Source organism: Hyaena hyaena, unplaced genomic scaffold, assembly GCF_003009895.1.
Source record: "Hyaena hyaena isolate Hyena2069 unplaced genomic scaffold, ASM300989v1 scaffold_337, whole genome shotgun sequence".
NCBI classification, from domain to species: Eukaryota; Metazoa; Chordata; class Mammalia; order Carnivora; family Hyaenidae; genus Hyaena; species Hyaena hyaena.
Window position 1 is genome coordinate 384,283 of NW_024080966.1, and position 16,743 is coordinate 401,025.

Sequence of the window (16,743 nt, forward strand, 5' to 3'; positions counted from 1 at the left end):
TTAACTGCCTGAGCCACCCAGGCATCCCCCAAAAAAGGTGATTTTATTAAAGCATGGGGACGGAACCCATGGGCAGGAAGAGCTGCTCTGGGATTGTGATGGGTAACTCATTATATACCCTTAGGTTGGGAGGGGTCAGGGATAGAGTAAGTTTCTAAGGAATTTTGGAAGCAAGGTTTCCAGGACCTTGAGGGGCTAGCTGTTGCTAGGGAAACACCATTCATCACCATTTAATAAAACCTCATTCATGAGACCCTTCAGATGCATATGGGAGGGGGGAGAGCATAAGCTTGGAGCATGATTGCCAGCATGTATCCTGGGGCAGTTAAAGGAAGTAGACTTATAGGATCCTCAAGGTTGGGACAGGGTTAAAGCCAAGGTTTTCTTTTGGCCTAGAGAAGTGTCATCCTTGAGGTAGATGAGCTCCTAGAGGGAGGTCACTCTGCCAGTTGTAAGGACTTGTCAATGGGCTATAGGCAGTAAGGGAATTTAATTTTCATTTGCCTTAGTTTCCCATATTACCATGGCATGTGCTTAAACCCCTTTCCTTTGTTCTTGGGTAGCCAGGAGTGTCCAAGGAATATCACACAGATCCTACTTTGGGGTGTGTTGGGGCAGGGAGGGTGCTAGCTTGTACTTTTGCCCCTCACTTCCCTCATCGTATCCCCCCTGAACAATTTTGACCCTTAAATCTTTAAGGTTGTTGAAGGTAGAAAAGAAAGACCATCTTCTGTAGCTTCTTCCTGCTGAGGAAGAAGTTTGAGGTCTTCTACAGGTTCACAGGAATAAGAAGGCACATTAGTTTGCTCGTTATTTCCTGTAAAGGGGGTACAGGTTTTATTTAGATATAGGAGCCCATGAAGAGTGCCCCTCTAATTTTACTGCAATGGGAGTAATATGATCCAGTAGGGGCCTTTTCATTCTGGAGTTAAGTCCGCTGCTGTATTACACGTTTAATCCTTTAAATAAACCAGGTCTTTTGGGTTTATATAGGATGTGTTTAGTAACTGTCAGATCAGATTTAGGAAGGTTATGGTATGCTTATTTAGAGATTTATGAATTAAAATGACCTTAAGTGAATAATAAAAGCACTTTAGTCTTTATCTATTGAAAAGTTTACAGTAAAAAAAGTCTTTGCATACAGTTGTCGGGGGAATCCATCCCATTTTCCAGTTGTTTAAATAATATGCCCAGGGGGTCCTGTCACTATCCCCACAAAATAACAAGCAAGAAGATTGTCCATACCTGCGCTATTCTGACAGTTTTTCTGAGATTTACCACAAGTTGTCTAATTTAGGCAAACATTTAAAGACAACTAGAATTTAACATCCATAAATGTACATTATTGAAACATAGTTTTTCTCTCTAAAGAGCCTCATTTCCAGAGACAGCCAAATCAAGATTAATTTGCATGTAAAACAAGTCTAGTTTGAATAAAGTTGGCCTAATTATTTACATAAGTTCAGCAAGAATAGTGGTTTATCATATAGATCTTTAAAAATTTGCTTTGCTGGAACTTTTTATAAGAAATTAGATTGAACTTTTAGTAACCTCCCCGGGCCACAAGCCAAGCCAACTACATCCATCAGCCATGCTGGAATGGGGCAAATTCCTCTTCACGAGGTCCCCCAGGTAGTACATTTAATAAATATTATCTGTTTTAATACTTATGTTAATGTGCAGCAGAAAAAAAATAATACAAGCACATCATGATTTCACCAAGAGTTGTGTGTTTTTTTTACAAATATATTCTAGAGATTATTAAGAGTTTTAATCTGGCTTATCCTCCTTTGACATAATAAAGCTAAAATTATGACACAGAAATAAGAATTTTATGATTATTATATTTCCTTAGCTTAGTATAAGAGATTCCTTATTTTTTTATAAGAGACTCTTTATAAGACTTAATGTATTGATATGAAATAACACAAACAAAAAAGAAACATTACCCTTTGTTTTCAAATGCTTGTTTATAATTATTATCATCCCTTTTTTATACAGCAGAGAAACGAAAGGGATATTATATGTAAGAAGGAAAAAAATGGTGTAATTCTTACAGTAAAAAAGACTTTTACTTTTTCATATTAACTTTACTAAGAATTGAATAGGACAGACTTTTTTTTTTATTCCCCTGGACCGTGACTGCAACACTTTCCTCATGGTGTAAAGTATAGCGGTGACTTACCAGAAATTGTTTCTTAGATTTCTTTAATTCTTTACTAATGTGGTTCAGTTATCACTTTTTCCTTTTTGAGTTACACACAGTGTTCATATATGGACTACAGAGAATAGCTCAACCCTGTATCAGAAATGAATGTATTAACGTAAGAAGGCTGCTTCTTAGGTTGTAGTTAGCCAAAGGATGGTAGGACTTAAAAAATTTCCTAAGTACATTCTAGATATCGTCACCAGCACTAATGTCATGATTTTCATTAAACTCTTTAACTGTACTAAGTAACTATTATGTTATAGATTATGGAGGCAAAAGTTTTGGGGGAAATCAGGCCCATTTTGAGACATACTCTATGTATTTCATAGAGTTTTACAGTTTCCTCTAGTAGTGGGGGGTAATCTGTTAGTTATTCATTTCTTTACCTTTAGAAAGGCACATTTTTGTTAACAACGTTTTATCTTGGTCATACAGTTTTAAGGCCAGGAAGCCAATAAAATGGGGCTGTCAGAAAACTAGAGGAAACTTTTTTTTTCTTTTAAATTAAAGACTTGGTGCACTGACTGAATAGAAAGTAATGCTGGTCAAAATAATTTGGTCTTTACATGAGATCCTCTGTTAGGAAATCTTATTGATGTCCTTGCTGATACTTAAAATCTTAATTTGTATTTTAACTTTTTAACTCCATGTACTTTGTACACCTAAAATTATTTTCCCTTTGAAGGAAGATTTTTTTTTAAACCAAAAAATCAAATGATTTTGATTCTTTGAATCAGAATACACATTTGAAATTGTTCCTACTTCATTTTTTCCGTTATCTGAAGCAGATGGTTTGTGTGTGTGTGTGCGTGCGCAAAACTGATTCGCAGGTGACTATTAAAAAGTTTTGACTATAAGTTTATTTTGGACCAGGATAGTAAGATGGAATATAATGACACAGGTATTGTGGCTTAAAAATGAACACTTGTTCCCTACTAAATGGAGTCAACCTATTCTGGTCACAGTATTAGTTGTTTTTCTCCCTTTTTATTTGAAAAACTTACTTTGCATAAGTTTTAAAAATAAAGAGCCCTTGTGAGGAGTTCAGGTATAGTATAATTTATAGTGTATTTAACAAATAAATAAAATATTATAAGTGCTCTAATAATACTGTGTAAGAAATCATTGTCAAATACATTTTAAGTGTCAGACTATATCATCTAGTTCATTGTACTGTACAGTCAGTCTATTGTAATAGTTAATATAGTACAGGAATGTTGACTGAATAAAAAAGTCTATTAATACTCTAAGAACTGTACTTAAAACAATGTACAGTTAAATCTCTGGGAAATTGCAAAAAATCCAAACATCTTTAATTTTCTGAACATTATTGGCTGTGTCAGTATTAGTAGTGCCATCTTTTGTAACAGATCGATGCAAGTTTCTGTGGCTTAACGTAATGAAGGTTTATTTCTCATTCACACAAAGCCCACTGTGGATATGCCTGATCAGGATAGTCTCCTGGATAAGTTTCTTCCAAAAAGTGATTTAAGGATTCAGGCTTCTTCTATCATGTATTTCTGTCATTTTCCACCTGTGACCTCCAGGGTCACCACAGAAATGGAAAGAGTGAAGGATATTGTGTGGGAGATTTTAATTGCCCAGACCTAGAAGTGGAATATATCACTCCCATCTGCATTCTGTTGGCCACAGCTCTGTTATGTGGCCCCACCTAATTGCACAGGAACTGGAAAGTATTGTTTATTTGTGTGCCAAGCAGAAGAGCAGTTACAGTTATATTGGTAAGCACTAACATTCTTTTCCACATTGATATTTAGTAAACTTGTTTATTTGTCAAAGTTGTGGTATTCAGTAAGCATTTATTGCATACTGTCTTATATGGAACATAATTTTCTTTAAATGAAGAAATAAAAAAATCAAAGAACCTCACATTTTTTTGAACATTAAAATACACAGTGAATGATTGAAAAAAGCAGTCTTGAAAGGTACAAAATAATATAGTTCAAATATGTCTTAGCAGATAAAAAATTATTAAAATGAATTGAATGCAGTCAGGGAAAAGTAAGTTAATACCTGGTTCAAACTGATTTTAAGGGTGATAATTATTTGAAAGAGGAAAACATAGGGTTTTTCATTGGAGAAGGATGAAATCTAATGGGAAGTTAGGAGACAGACTTGCAAGAACAAGGATTATATAAGAGAATCTGAAAGATAAGATTGAAAGGTATGTTAGGGTTCTGTCTAGTGGATGAAAATATTTGAATTTAATATTTAATTATTGATGTGTTTAAGCATCTTTCTAACATTTTATTTCTTAGAGGTCATTAGAGCCAAAATGTGATTTATGAAAAGATAAGTGATTCTGACAGAAGAAAAGAGAGCAGAGAATGCTAGGAGATAGGAGAAGAGCTGCTTTTTTTTATTATGATAAAAATTTTTATTAGATTATCTTTCAAGAAATATTAAAAGAAAAACAAACTTAGTTATCTAAACTAAACCAAAGCATAGTGTCTTAGAGAATAAATTTCATTAATGAGGAATGACGAATATAATTATGTAGTGATACAGGATAGAATTTCTGAAGACTTTCAAGTTCCATTGCGGAAACTTTTATTTCCTTTTATATTTGAGAGAGAGTGAGAAAGAGAGAGAGTATGTGTGTAAGCAGGGGAAAGGGGCAGAGGGAGAGAGAGAATCCCAAACAAGCTCCACGTTCTGCAGTCAGCCCAGTGTGGGGCTCAATCTCATGACCATGGGATCATGACTTGAGCCAAAATCAAGAGTTGGACACTCAACCGAGTCACCTACGTGCCTGGAAACTTTTTTCTTTTTTGTTTTATTTTGGTAGAGGTACGACATAAAAGACTGGAGGAAATAAATTATGGTAATTATCTATCATCCAATAAAAGAAATTTGAAAACTGTTAGCATAAGGCAACATTTATAAATTGATACAGCAATTGAGGTATGATTTTGTCTGTAGGACATGAAAATGAACATTATAATTTAACATATTAGACCAGTGATTTTCAGAATGAGCTCCCTTGGACCAATAGCATCAGTATCACCTAGGCTTGGACCTTACCTCACACCTACTGAATTCGAGGGATGGACCTGGACATCTGTGTTTTTAACAAACTCTTCAAGGGATTCTGATACATGCTAAAGTTTGAAAAAAACACAGACTTAGAATGTTATAGTCTTTTTTTGTACCAGCCTGTAAATAAAATTCTATGTATGTGCTTCTGTTCAGGTGTTAATGCCCTTATAGAGTGCCTTAATCAGTTATACTATCTGTATCAGAATATTTAAAAGGTAAAATTGATCAGAGAGTAAAATCCGAGCATGTGGTGGTTAGATATCATTAGAATTTCTATTGGAGGGTGATTTCTCCATTTTGTACTGACACTGGAGAATATCCAAGTTGTAAGATTACAGCGTTTAGATAAATTTATATTCCTATTTTTTCTTTTTGATATGATATGTTGACATTTAGCCAGAGTGTTGAATTTTGACAGACTGAGGGTAGACTTAGTTAGTTGTTAGTAATTGGTTTAGAATGCCACTTGAGATAGTATCAAAGTAGGTTTTTGAGAGAGGGGAGGAAAGAAGTTGTGCCTGTCTCGGGTTTGAGCTGGACTGAAAGTGTCATTTTTGCCACTGGTTATGGGGGTCATAGTTTGAAAATCATTGTCCCAATATAGGTAAAAAATATGTCCTTCTAAGACACAGTAGTATGGTTTAGTTTTTTATATATATATATATACAATGAGCATTTAAACAGAAATGTTTGAAGGAGTGAGACCTTAAATTAAAATGTTACTTTAATTTATATATTGTTATACATTTTAATTTTATTTAGAGCTCTCATTTTAAGAAAGGACTAAATGAAACAAGAAATTAGTTGACAGCAGCGCCTGGGTGGCCCAGTTGGTTAAGCATCTGACTTTGGCTCAGATCATGATCTCACAGTTTGAGGGTTCAAGCCCCACATTGACCTCTGTGCTGACAGCTCAGAGCCTGGAGCCTGCTTTGAATTCTGTGTCTCCTTCTCTGCCTCTCACCTGTTCGCTCTCTGTCTCTGTCTCTCAAAATAAAGACATTAAAAAAAATCTTTGAAAAGAAATTAATTGACAAATTGGCTTATGGAATAAAATGCTCTGATGCATAATGTAACTTAGTTGAACAGAAGTCTAATTTTATTTTGTTTTTAACTGATAAGTTAATTTGTGATTATTAACCTGTGATTTAACTGTTCTTTTGAAAAATCCTGCCTAAGAAACTTAAATGCTTGACCATCAGAACAACGGTCCCAAAATAGAGTTTAGACTGTTTTTCAACCTGACACAGTTGTCTCTCTTGCTTTGCTTTCCTCCTGAAATGATGTTTCCATTTTGGGGATGCAAAGAGCTATGATTATTTATAGACTAGTGCGTTTTGGACAGGTGGTGTGTTTACACAGGTCAGTGGAATTATCAAATGTTCCCCAAGACCTCTAATGTTAATACATTTCAATTTATTATCACTCTTTGTATTTAAAATGACAAAATACTTATGTTGGATAGATGGAGAACATTCTCCTTAATTTTATATTTTAATGTAGCAGATTACCTCTGTGTATTAGGGATTTTTTCACAGTTTTGGAATGATAGAGTTACTGGTAAGCTATATAGCTTTGTCACTAAAAATTTTTAAAGAGTTTTTTTGTATCTTCTTAAAGATCATGCAAATCATAAATATCTCCCCCCCCCCCCTTTTTAGTTTCTGCTTTATATATGACAGGAGATTTTAGGGAGTCAGACTCTGTAAGAACCTAAAGCATTCATAAATTATTGAAGCTTTTTATATAATTCCAAAATTATAGTGAAGTCATAAAGTAAATGTTGGCAATACTACGTAACAAAACCTTCACAGGTTAAAATAGCTCCTAAAGTTTAGCATGTACACATATTTTCAGCTCTAAGACCGTTGCTTTATTAATTATGTAAGTAACCAGAGAGTCAGTACTCTAATTATTGTACTAGGGCCAATTTGCCACAAAAGGTACCGAATTCTTTCAGTCAACCTGTATGTGATAGCTGTCATCTCTAGTAAGAGTCCACAAACGGAACTGCTTTCGCTTCCTTGTAGTAGGCAGGAACTGCTTTCATTTTATTCCTTTTAAGAGCCCTTGCTTTTAAGAACCTACTCCTCCCATCTGCTTAGAGATTAGATGATGTAATATAGTTCCAATCAGAAAGATGTTAATAGTAAAAAGATCTCCTCCTTCTCTTTTCCTCTTACCTGTCTTCAGCTCCTCTGGAATCTTCTCTTTGTTCTATATCCATTAAGCCTTGGTCATCCAAAGTCATCATCTTCAGTTTTCTATATTACACTAAATTAATAACTTGCTGTAGGATCATCCTGATGCTTTATCAACTAGGAGTAGTAGTTAGCTTACCTTGAGACATTTGGCTATTTCATGATCTTCTGTCACATGGTTAAAAATCTTTTTCTGGGGCACCCGGGTGGCTCAGTTGGTTAAGCGTCCAGCTTCAGCTCAGGTCATGATCTCATGGTTTGTGGGTTCGAGCCCCACATTGGGCTCTGTGCTGACAGCCAGCTCAGAGCCTAGAGCCTGTCTTCGGATTCTGTGTTTCCGTCTCTCTCTGCCCCTCCCCTGCTCATGCTCACTCTCGCTCTCTGTCTCTCTCTCTGTCTCTCTCTCTGTCTCTGTCTCTCTCTCTCTCTCTCAAGTAAATAAAACATTAAAAAATTTAAAAGAAAAACCTCTTTCTGTATATTGTGTGTGACCATTTGTGTTCATTAGTCTTTTCTGTCAAGAGTTCTGATTTTACCCTTCCTTCTACATACAAAGATGGAAAGAAGAAAAGTGGGTTCTCTCCTGAATACATTAACACATAGTTTAATAAAAACAGGATCATGTGCCAAATCTTGGAGGTGAGAGGTGGTCAAAGAAATGAGCCATGGTCCATGGGAGGAAGAAGATTCTTAACTGATTCAGTGAGATAAATGTTACAAGTCAAAAGAAAACCAAGTGCTGTGGGAGTAAAATGTGACATTTGGCCTTGAGAAAATTTGAGAAGAGGTTAATGAATATCTAGGAGAGTGGACATTTTAGCAGGGTCTTGAAGCAGGGCTAATTTATCCACTCGACACTGTGAGCACAGCACCTAGGGACCACAGTTGAGCCTGCAGAAAAGTTTCAATTTTAATTTATTTTAAAATAAAAACAAAAATTAATATAAAAATAATAAGTATGTAATAATGAACCCAACCTGGATTATGTTCATATTTATACTAATGCAGGTATAAAACGTACTTTTCAATATTTTTAAAAATAGAGGTAGTGGCTACCAAGGTGAAAGTGCCTGGGCCTTGCAAAAATCATAATGTACCATACTTACAAGGGTAAGTAAGCATTTGTGGATGCTGGGGACTAGGATTGGGAAAATCTTGAGTAAGAAGCTTATAATTAAATTATAATAAGATTTGCTTTAAGGAACTTAAATAAATATGGTTTCTCTTACACATGCTGCTGCTGCTAGTTGAAGTATTATGATAACTAGAGAAATTAACAGTACTTATCTAAACTAAACACTACTTGATTTGCTAAGCCCCAAATAAAGACTAGTGAATGAAATAATCACTATGTTGAGAAGCAGTTGTCATAAATTTAATATCAGCTTTTCAAAAAAAGTGGTAAGATGTATACTTCACTGATAACAGAATTCACTGATAATAGAAATGTCCCTAAAATGTGGTGGTGTGGAAAATACATCTTTGATTCTTAGAAGTACTGTAGTTTTTTTGGTTCTGCAAACCCATTTTTATACAACTTATATTTCAACATAAAATAAACTTCCATGGTGAGATAAGGATTGACCATTTCAGACCTTGATTTTATTCACAATTATAAACTACAACCTGTAGGTGTAGGTTAGTTATAGTTATTTCTGTTTTATAGAAATAGAAACACTGAAAGAAAGATTTGGAGTCTCTTTTCCATGGTCAGACACTTAATAAGAGGTGGGGCCAGGATTTCAAGTAGAGTAATCTTTATTCTAGTACACTTCCAAGTTGCCAAATTCAGTTTTGGGTAAATTTAATCTAAGGTGTTTGTGGGAGAGGTAATGGGCAGATGTTCAGTATGGTGTATAAGTCTAGATCTCAGTAAGTGGTAATATGGGCCAGAGATAAAGATTTTGATGTTTTCCTCATATAGGTGGTAGCTTTAGTAGGAAAAACCAACCCTGAAGATTAGTATCTTGGAAACCAAGATGAGAGGTAAGGTGTCAAGAACTATGAACTGTCAGTATTGTGAAAAGCAATAGGGGTCTTAGAAGATATGGACCAAAAAGGGTCCGTTTGTCTTAGCAACAATAAGGAAGGATATCGTTGGTGACTTGCAAAAAAAAGTATTTAATCAGGGGTTGCCTGGGTGGCTCAGTCAGTTAAGCGTCAACTCTTTTTTTTTTTTTTTTTTTAATTTATTTTTGAGAGGGAGAGACAGCATGAGTGGGGGAGGAACAGAGAGAGGGAGACACAGAATCTGAAGCAGGCTCCACACCTCAAAGTGTCAACTCTTAATGTCGTTGCAGGTCATGATCTTATGGTTCGAGAGTTTGAGCCCTGCCTGGGGCTCTGCACTAACAGTGCAGAGCTGGCTTGGGATTCTCTTCCTTTTATTCTCCCCCTCCCCTGTTCTTGCTCTCTCAAAATAAATAACTAAACATTAAAAAATTATGTAATCAGCAGTGCCTCTCTGTGTTAGAAGAGAAGTTGAAGCACAAAGAAGATTAACCTTAGAATGTGACCTTTACTGGAAATTTGTAACTTTTATTTATTTAGTCTTTGCAGATGTTATTAGTTAAGGGTTTTGAGGTCCTTGTCTGTAATGAGCCAGTGAGGAATGACAGAGATGCAATTTAGTTTCACACTCATAAGGGAGATTTGATCTTTAATATGTTTTTAATGTGACTTTATTGAATAATGCATGTTGAATTGCAAAAAGCCACTTGAATTCAGAAATACATATTGTTAGACAGAATGTATCTGTTCTGTATTTAATAGTCCAAGTCTATTTGAAAAGTGATCAAATAGTGTCTTTTTAAATGATTTTAAACAGATTTGGGTATTACATTATGGCTCTCTCTAGACATTTAACTTGTTTAAACTTAAGAAAAACTGATTTCCAATTAACACCAGATTTCATAAGAAAGAAAATATTAGCTAAATAATTAATTCTTTGAGATGGTAAGTATTGCAAACAAAAACAGGCAGCATCTGTTAATTTAGTTGGGCGGACAAGATTGAGCTTGGTCCTTTAAATTTTTAAATATTTTTCAGAGTTTTTATTTCAGACATCTTTTAGGTACATTTAGGACTAATACTATGTCTAACCAGAGCTTGAAGTCTTTGATTTATGTATAGTTATTATTTTATTGATTGATCAAATGGTGAGAGCAGGTCTGCTGACATTGTCTTAACTTGAACTCCCTCTTAATGACTACCTTCGTCTACAATATAATGATATTAATTACATTTATTTATATTAATTATCTTAACTCTTAATAACTGTGAGCCACTGTAGTTTTAAAAATTGATTCGTAAATAAGATAGGAAAGAATAAATTATGTTCTGAATAGTTTTATTTTTATTGTCTTAATTTTTTTTTTTTAAATTTCAAAGAGAGCACAGCTGGGGAGAGAGGCAGGAGAGAAAGAATCCTAAGCAGACTCAGTGTAGAGCCTAATGCGGGGCTTGATCCCATGATCCTGGGATCGTGACCTGAGCCGAAATCAAGAACTGGATGCTCAACTGGCTGAGCCACCCACGTGCCCCTGTTCAGAATGGTTTTAGTGTGTGTTCCGTTGTATTCTAATCATGTGAAATTTTGTAATTCACACTATAGTAAGATGTTTCAGAGGATTTTGAAGGTCTTCTAGTTTTAGCTCCCATCCCTTGCATGACTCACTCTTGCATTATTATTGAGATGGTCATACAGTCTTCTTTTCACACTTTCAGGGATAGAGAGGTCATTACCTCTCAAGATACACAGGAACCAGTCAGTCATGTGTGCCTACCATATACTAGACATGGCAGTGAACAAATGGACATTTGCCCTATCTTCATGGAGTGTATAACTCAATAGTGATTTTGAATAAGTAATTAAAAGTATGAAAACATTGTGAAGAAGAAATACAGAGTGCTATAAACTAATGTGATAAGGGAATTTAACGTCATCTGAGAGGGCCAGAGAATGTTATCTAAGGCATTAAAGTTTTAACTGACATTTGGAGGGTAAATTAGCTAGGATAAAGGTGGGGAAGTTTTTAAAGGTGAGGGAAGAGCCTTTATCAGGATCTAGAGTTGAGAGCATGTCACATTCAAGGAACCTGAGATAATTGTAGTGAGAGGGCATCCTCCTCATCTCTGCAGGAACCTAGCCTGTCTCATATATTGAGAACAAAAGAAACCTATTTATATTTTAAGGATTTTCAAATTTGGAAAGTCAGCATTAGCAATGGTGAAGTACTTCCCTTAAGTGACTGTAAGAATCAGACGTCAACAAAACAGGAACAGGATGTTAAGAAAACCTCTCACGAATAACTGGGGTCTGGGGGGAATGGAGACTAAAAGGAGATATGAGATACTATGCAAGTAAGGGCAACCAGTTTTAAACATGAGAGTTATCACTAATATTACAGGCTGGTAAGACTGGAGAAAATCCAGGTTATAACTTATAATGGCATTTTCTAAAACAAATGATTTGATAAAAATTATTTTCTTCCTTTTTGTTTCATGTCTCTTCTCGCTGGGAAATGGCCTCTAGCAATTGTGATAATATAAATTGATAGTGATACTTGATTGCTTGACATTTTAAATTTTATTTTTAAATTAACATACGGTAAGGATTGGGCACCTGGGTGGCTCAGTGAGTTAAGCATCTGACTTCGGCTCAGGCCATGATCTCATGGTTTGTGAGTTTGAGCCCCCCGTCAGGCTCTGTGCTGACAGTCCGTAGCATGGAGCCTGCTTCAGATTCTGTGTCTCCCTCTCTCTTTCTCCCTTCCCTTGCTTGTGCTTTCTCTCTCACAAAAATAAATAAACTTTAAAACATATAGTAAGGTTTACTTTTTTGGGGTGTTGTATAGTTCTATGAATTTTAATATATGTATCAGTCTGTTTAGTCACCACCACAATCAGGGTACAGAATAGTTCTGTCACCTCAGAATCCTTGAGTTGTCTCTTTGCAATCACACTCTCCTCCTAGACATAACCCCTATTTCCCATCTGTATAGCTTTGTCTTTTTGATAGTGCCATATAAATAGAATAATAACATATGTAACTTTTTTATACTGGCTTCTTTCATACAGTGTAAGTCCTGTGAGATTCATACAAGTTGTTACTTGTATCAGTAATTCATTCCTTTTATTACAGGTTTTTGTGTGAATATAAGTTTTTTATTTCTCTAGATACTAAGGAGTGGGATTGCTGGGTCATTGATAAGTCTGTGTTTAACTTTGTAAGAAACTGCCAGACTGTTTTTCCAGAATGACTCTTTTGTGTTTCCATTGGCAACATATGAGTTCCAGGTGTTCTGCATCCTCACCAACACTTGATACAGTTTTTTTACTTTAGTCATTCTAATATGTGTATATTAGTGTCTCATTGTAGTTCTGTTTTGAGTCTTCATTATAATTTATATAACATAAAATTACTCATTTAAAGTGAACAATTTCTATGTTTTCCGATATTCAGAGTTGTGCAAGCATCACCACAATCTTAAGTTTAGAACATTTTCATCACTGTGGTTTATTTTGCATTTCTCTCGTGGCTAATTGTATTGAGCGTCCTTTCATTTGCCACCTCTGTTTCCTAGTCTTCTGGGTGTTTCTTATTTGTGCTGTTTTCCTGTTGAGTGTTGAAAGTTCCTTATGTATTCTGCCTACAAGTCCTTTGTTGATTATGTGGACTGCAGATATTTCTCCCAGTATGTGGCTTGTCTTGTCATTCTTTTAACACTGTTCTTTTGCACAGCAAAGGTTTTTATTTTTGGTGAGGTCCAATTTTTCAGTTTTTTCACTTTGCTGTCATCTCTAAGATCTGGTCACAAAGCATTTCTCCTTTATTTTCTTCTAAAAGTTTTACAATTTTACATTTAGTTTTGTCATCTCATTTGAGTTAAGTGGTATAGAAAGTGTGAGGTTTAGGCCAGTTCATTTTCTTCCATATGGATGTTCACTTGTTCTAATATGATTTGCTAGACTCTCCCTTCTCTTTTGAATTGCCTTTGCATCTTTGTCAAGGATCAATTGGCCATATTTTTGAGGGTCTGTTTCTGGACTCTGTCCTGTTTCATTGCGTTATGTTGCTGTCTATCTTTTTGCCAGTACTGTGCTATGAAAAGTGTCTTGATGATGTCTTACAGTCAGATACCGTGATTTCTCTGACTTTACTGTTCTTCTTCAGAAATGTAATGGTTTTTCTAGTTCTTTTGCTCTTCCATATAAATTTTAGACTCAGTTCATCTGTATGTACAAAAAAATTCTCCTTACATATTGATTTGGAAGTATGTTAAATCTATAGATCAATTTAGGAAAAGTTGACCTTTTTACTGTTTAGTGTTCCAATCTGTGACCTGTGGTAAGTCTCTTTATTTAGGTCTTTTTTTTTTTAATATGTTTCATTAGTGGTTTATAGTTTTCAGGGTACAGATCTATGCATATTTTGTTATATTTGTATCTGATTGTTTCCTTTTGGGGTTTTGGGAGGGAGGGAGGGAGAAAACAAGCTCGAGTTGGGGAGGGGCAGAAAGAGAGGGAGAGAGAGAATCCCAACCAGGCTCTGCGCTGTCAGCATGAACCTGACATGGGCCTTGATCTCATGAACTATGAGATCATGACCTAAGCTGAAATCCTTTCCTCCCTTAGTGTTTTAGCCTCTGCAGGTCCCTATTCTCACTGTTGTCATTGCCACCACTACCACAGAATTTCTTGGAGGCTACGGTGTAAGAAAATGGATAAAAGAACAAAGAAAGGAGAGAGTCTCTCCACTGAGTGTTAAGAGATCCCTTTTCTTTTACTCAAGTCAGATTTACAGGCTGTTTGGAGCTCAGTCTGTCTGCACTGATGCCCACTTTTGGGTTTTGGGGTGGCATTGAGTCTAGGCCAGTATCAAAAAGGAAATAATTGCCAAACTGATGGCTGCTTTGCTGGTACTTCAAATTCTGGTCTTTTCCGGCAACCTATCTGCTCCTGTTTACTTTTTAGAGCCCTCAAACAACTGCTGCATGTGTTCTGCTTAGGTTTTACAGATGAATTCAGTGGGAGAGACAGATGGCATGTGCTTACATCTTACTCAAAATCCCGAAACCTTGATTGCTTGTTTTTTTTTTAAATAGGATATTAAAAAAATTATTCTCTTCTACTCTAAACAAACAAAAACTAGATCTTGCTAGAAGAACTAAGCTATTCTTTAGTACATTTCTTTGGGTACGCTTTATAAACCCCTGAGGGAATTTTTTGGAAAGGATGGTGAGGGACATGAGTATAGGAGTTACTTAAAAATTTGTTGCCTTGTATATAAAATGCCCATCTATCTAACTGACTTTAAATTACATTTATTTTATGTAGCATGATTGAAATCAGCTTATTTTTATAGTTCACTTAAATTGGAATCTAATTGTACTGTTTTTATGACAAGCGGTCTTTTGTTATTAATTATGAATAATCAGTACATGCTTATTTAATATTTGCAAAAACTCTGTCTTCATTCACAACCTATTTAGTAGATAGATCTGATCAAGGAATCTAAATGGTATATAATTACATTGGCTGAATCCAAAACTTAGAAATTGGTATACTTTTTTTTTTTTAAAAGAATACTAGTAATTATAACAATTTGGCCTCAGTGAGTTATTGTAGCTGCCAGTGAACAACTTTTATCTTCACTGGCTATCAGGATAGTCACTGGCATTCAGAAAATGTTAAAAAGTATTGGGTAAGAAAAAAGTAAGAGCTATTGTTCAAAGCTCTTATCCATTCATTTGGTAATGGATTGTTTCTTTGTACTTTTTAGCCCATACAGACCAACCCATTATTTAATATGAAGTTTGTTTTCATTGTTAGATTTTTATGGTTCTTAAGTATAGGGATTATTTGTTGTTTCCTTAGCACATACTATCATTCAGTAGATAATGAATAAGTTACCTGAAATTTGAATAGTGAAGTTTTTTTAAATAATTTAATAGGGAAGGCTTTATTACTAATTAAATATGAGACATTACAGAAATATTATTGACTTTGAAGTTGGCAACGCAGAAACAATGAAATAATGTTATTATATATGGAGTAAGCACATGTACACAGAAAAATAGAGATTTTTATAGCCATAAGAGATAAGACTGGCCAGCCCCACGGTTGCTCTGGCTTACTACTTCCCAAGGAGAGCACCTCTATAAAGATTTCTGTGGATGGGTCCCTGGCTTTCTGACCAAAACCCTATGTCCACACAGCAAACTCCCCCTTATGTAAAATGATTAGAGTCTGTTCTTTGAAGTCAAAAGCACAACAGAAACCGGTGTCCACTTCAACATTTGCAAAGAAAAACATCTTTATATGAATTTTAATATTAAAGTTTGGTATAAATTTAGAGTCAGTCATACCCCACTTGAATCACAGGGTTACTGTTTACCTATAATGTGATCCTAAACAAAGTACTACTAAGTTTTAGTTCCTTGTTTGTGAAACATTTACATGAGATCCAGCCAGTAGTGTACTGAAACTGGCTTGTACCCTTTCATAAGAGCCAGTTGTTAAAACTTTAGATATCTTATGAGCTGATTGTTAAACACAGCCATCATTAAAAATTAAATTACACAAACTTTAAATTATGTTAAAAGCAGAAACAATGCTGAAAACTTATCAGTTCCTAGTTATTTTGCTACATTGTACACTATGTCTATTATATCTATATGGTGAAATACCATATAATGATGTGCTCTTGCATATCTCTTCCCAACTCTGTGTTCAGTGCATTTACATTGGTAGCTTGAAATATGCATGATTGTATTTATACCACAGAAATTAGTATTGTTTTATTGTTCTGATTTAGTTATTTATAAAACACACTGATTTATTTTTTGAGTGTTGTCTATAAGATATAAGATAGTGATGAAGAAAATACCAATAAAGCAGATTAAACTTAAAATTTTGTTGTGTCTGTTGCTTGTTATGGTTAATAACGCAGAAATTGATGAAATGTGATAAACTACAGGTACACCTCCTTTTATTGCACTTCATTATATTGAGCTTCACAGATACTGTGTTTCTTACAAATTGAAGGTTTGTGGTGACGCTGCATCCAGTAATTTTATTGGCACTATTTTTTCCAATAGCATTTGCTCACTTCATGTCTCTGTTGTCACATCTTGATAATTTTTGTGATATTTTGAACTTTTTCATTATTATGTTTGAATTACTGCAATTTCATGATAAAACTTTAATGGATGAAGAGTTGCCTCTTATGCATCAGCAAAGACAAGTAGTTTCTTGAGATGGGATCTACTC

General features: G+C 35.0%; 1 protein-coding gene and 1 pseudogene across 1 annotated transcript in view; both read left to right on the forward strand.

The window, feature by feature from the left end:
- XPR1 (xenotropic and polytropic retrovirus receptor 1) overlaps positions 1-16,743 on the forward strand; it is a 206,754-nt gene that overhangs the window by 67,914 nt on the left and 122,097 nt on the right. The gene's annotated exons all lie outside the window — the stretch shown is intronic.
- Positions 1-16,743, forward strand: part of LOC120243242 — a 33,671-nt pseudogene that overhangs the window by 13,195 nt on the left and 3,733 nt on the right.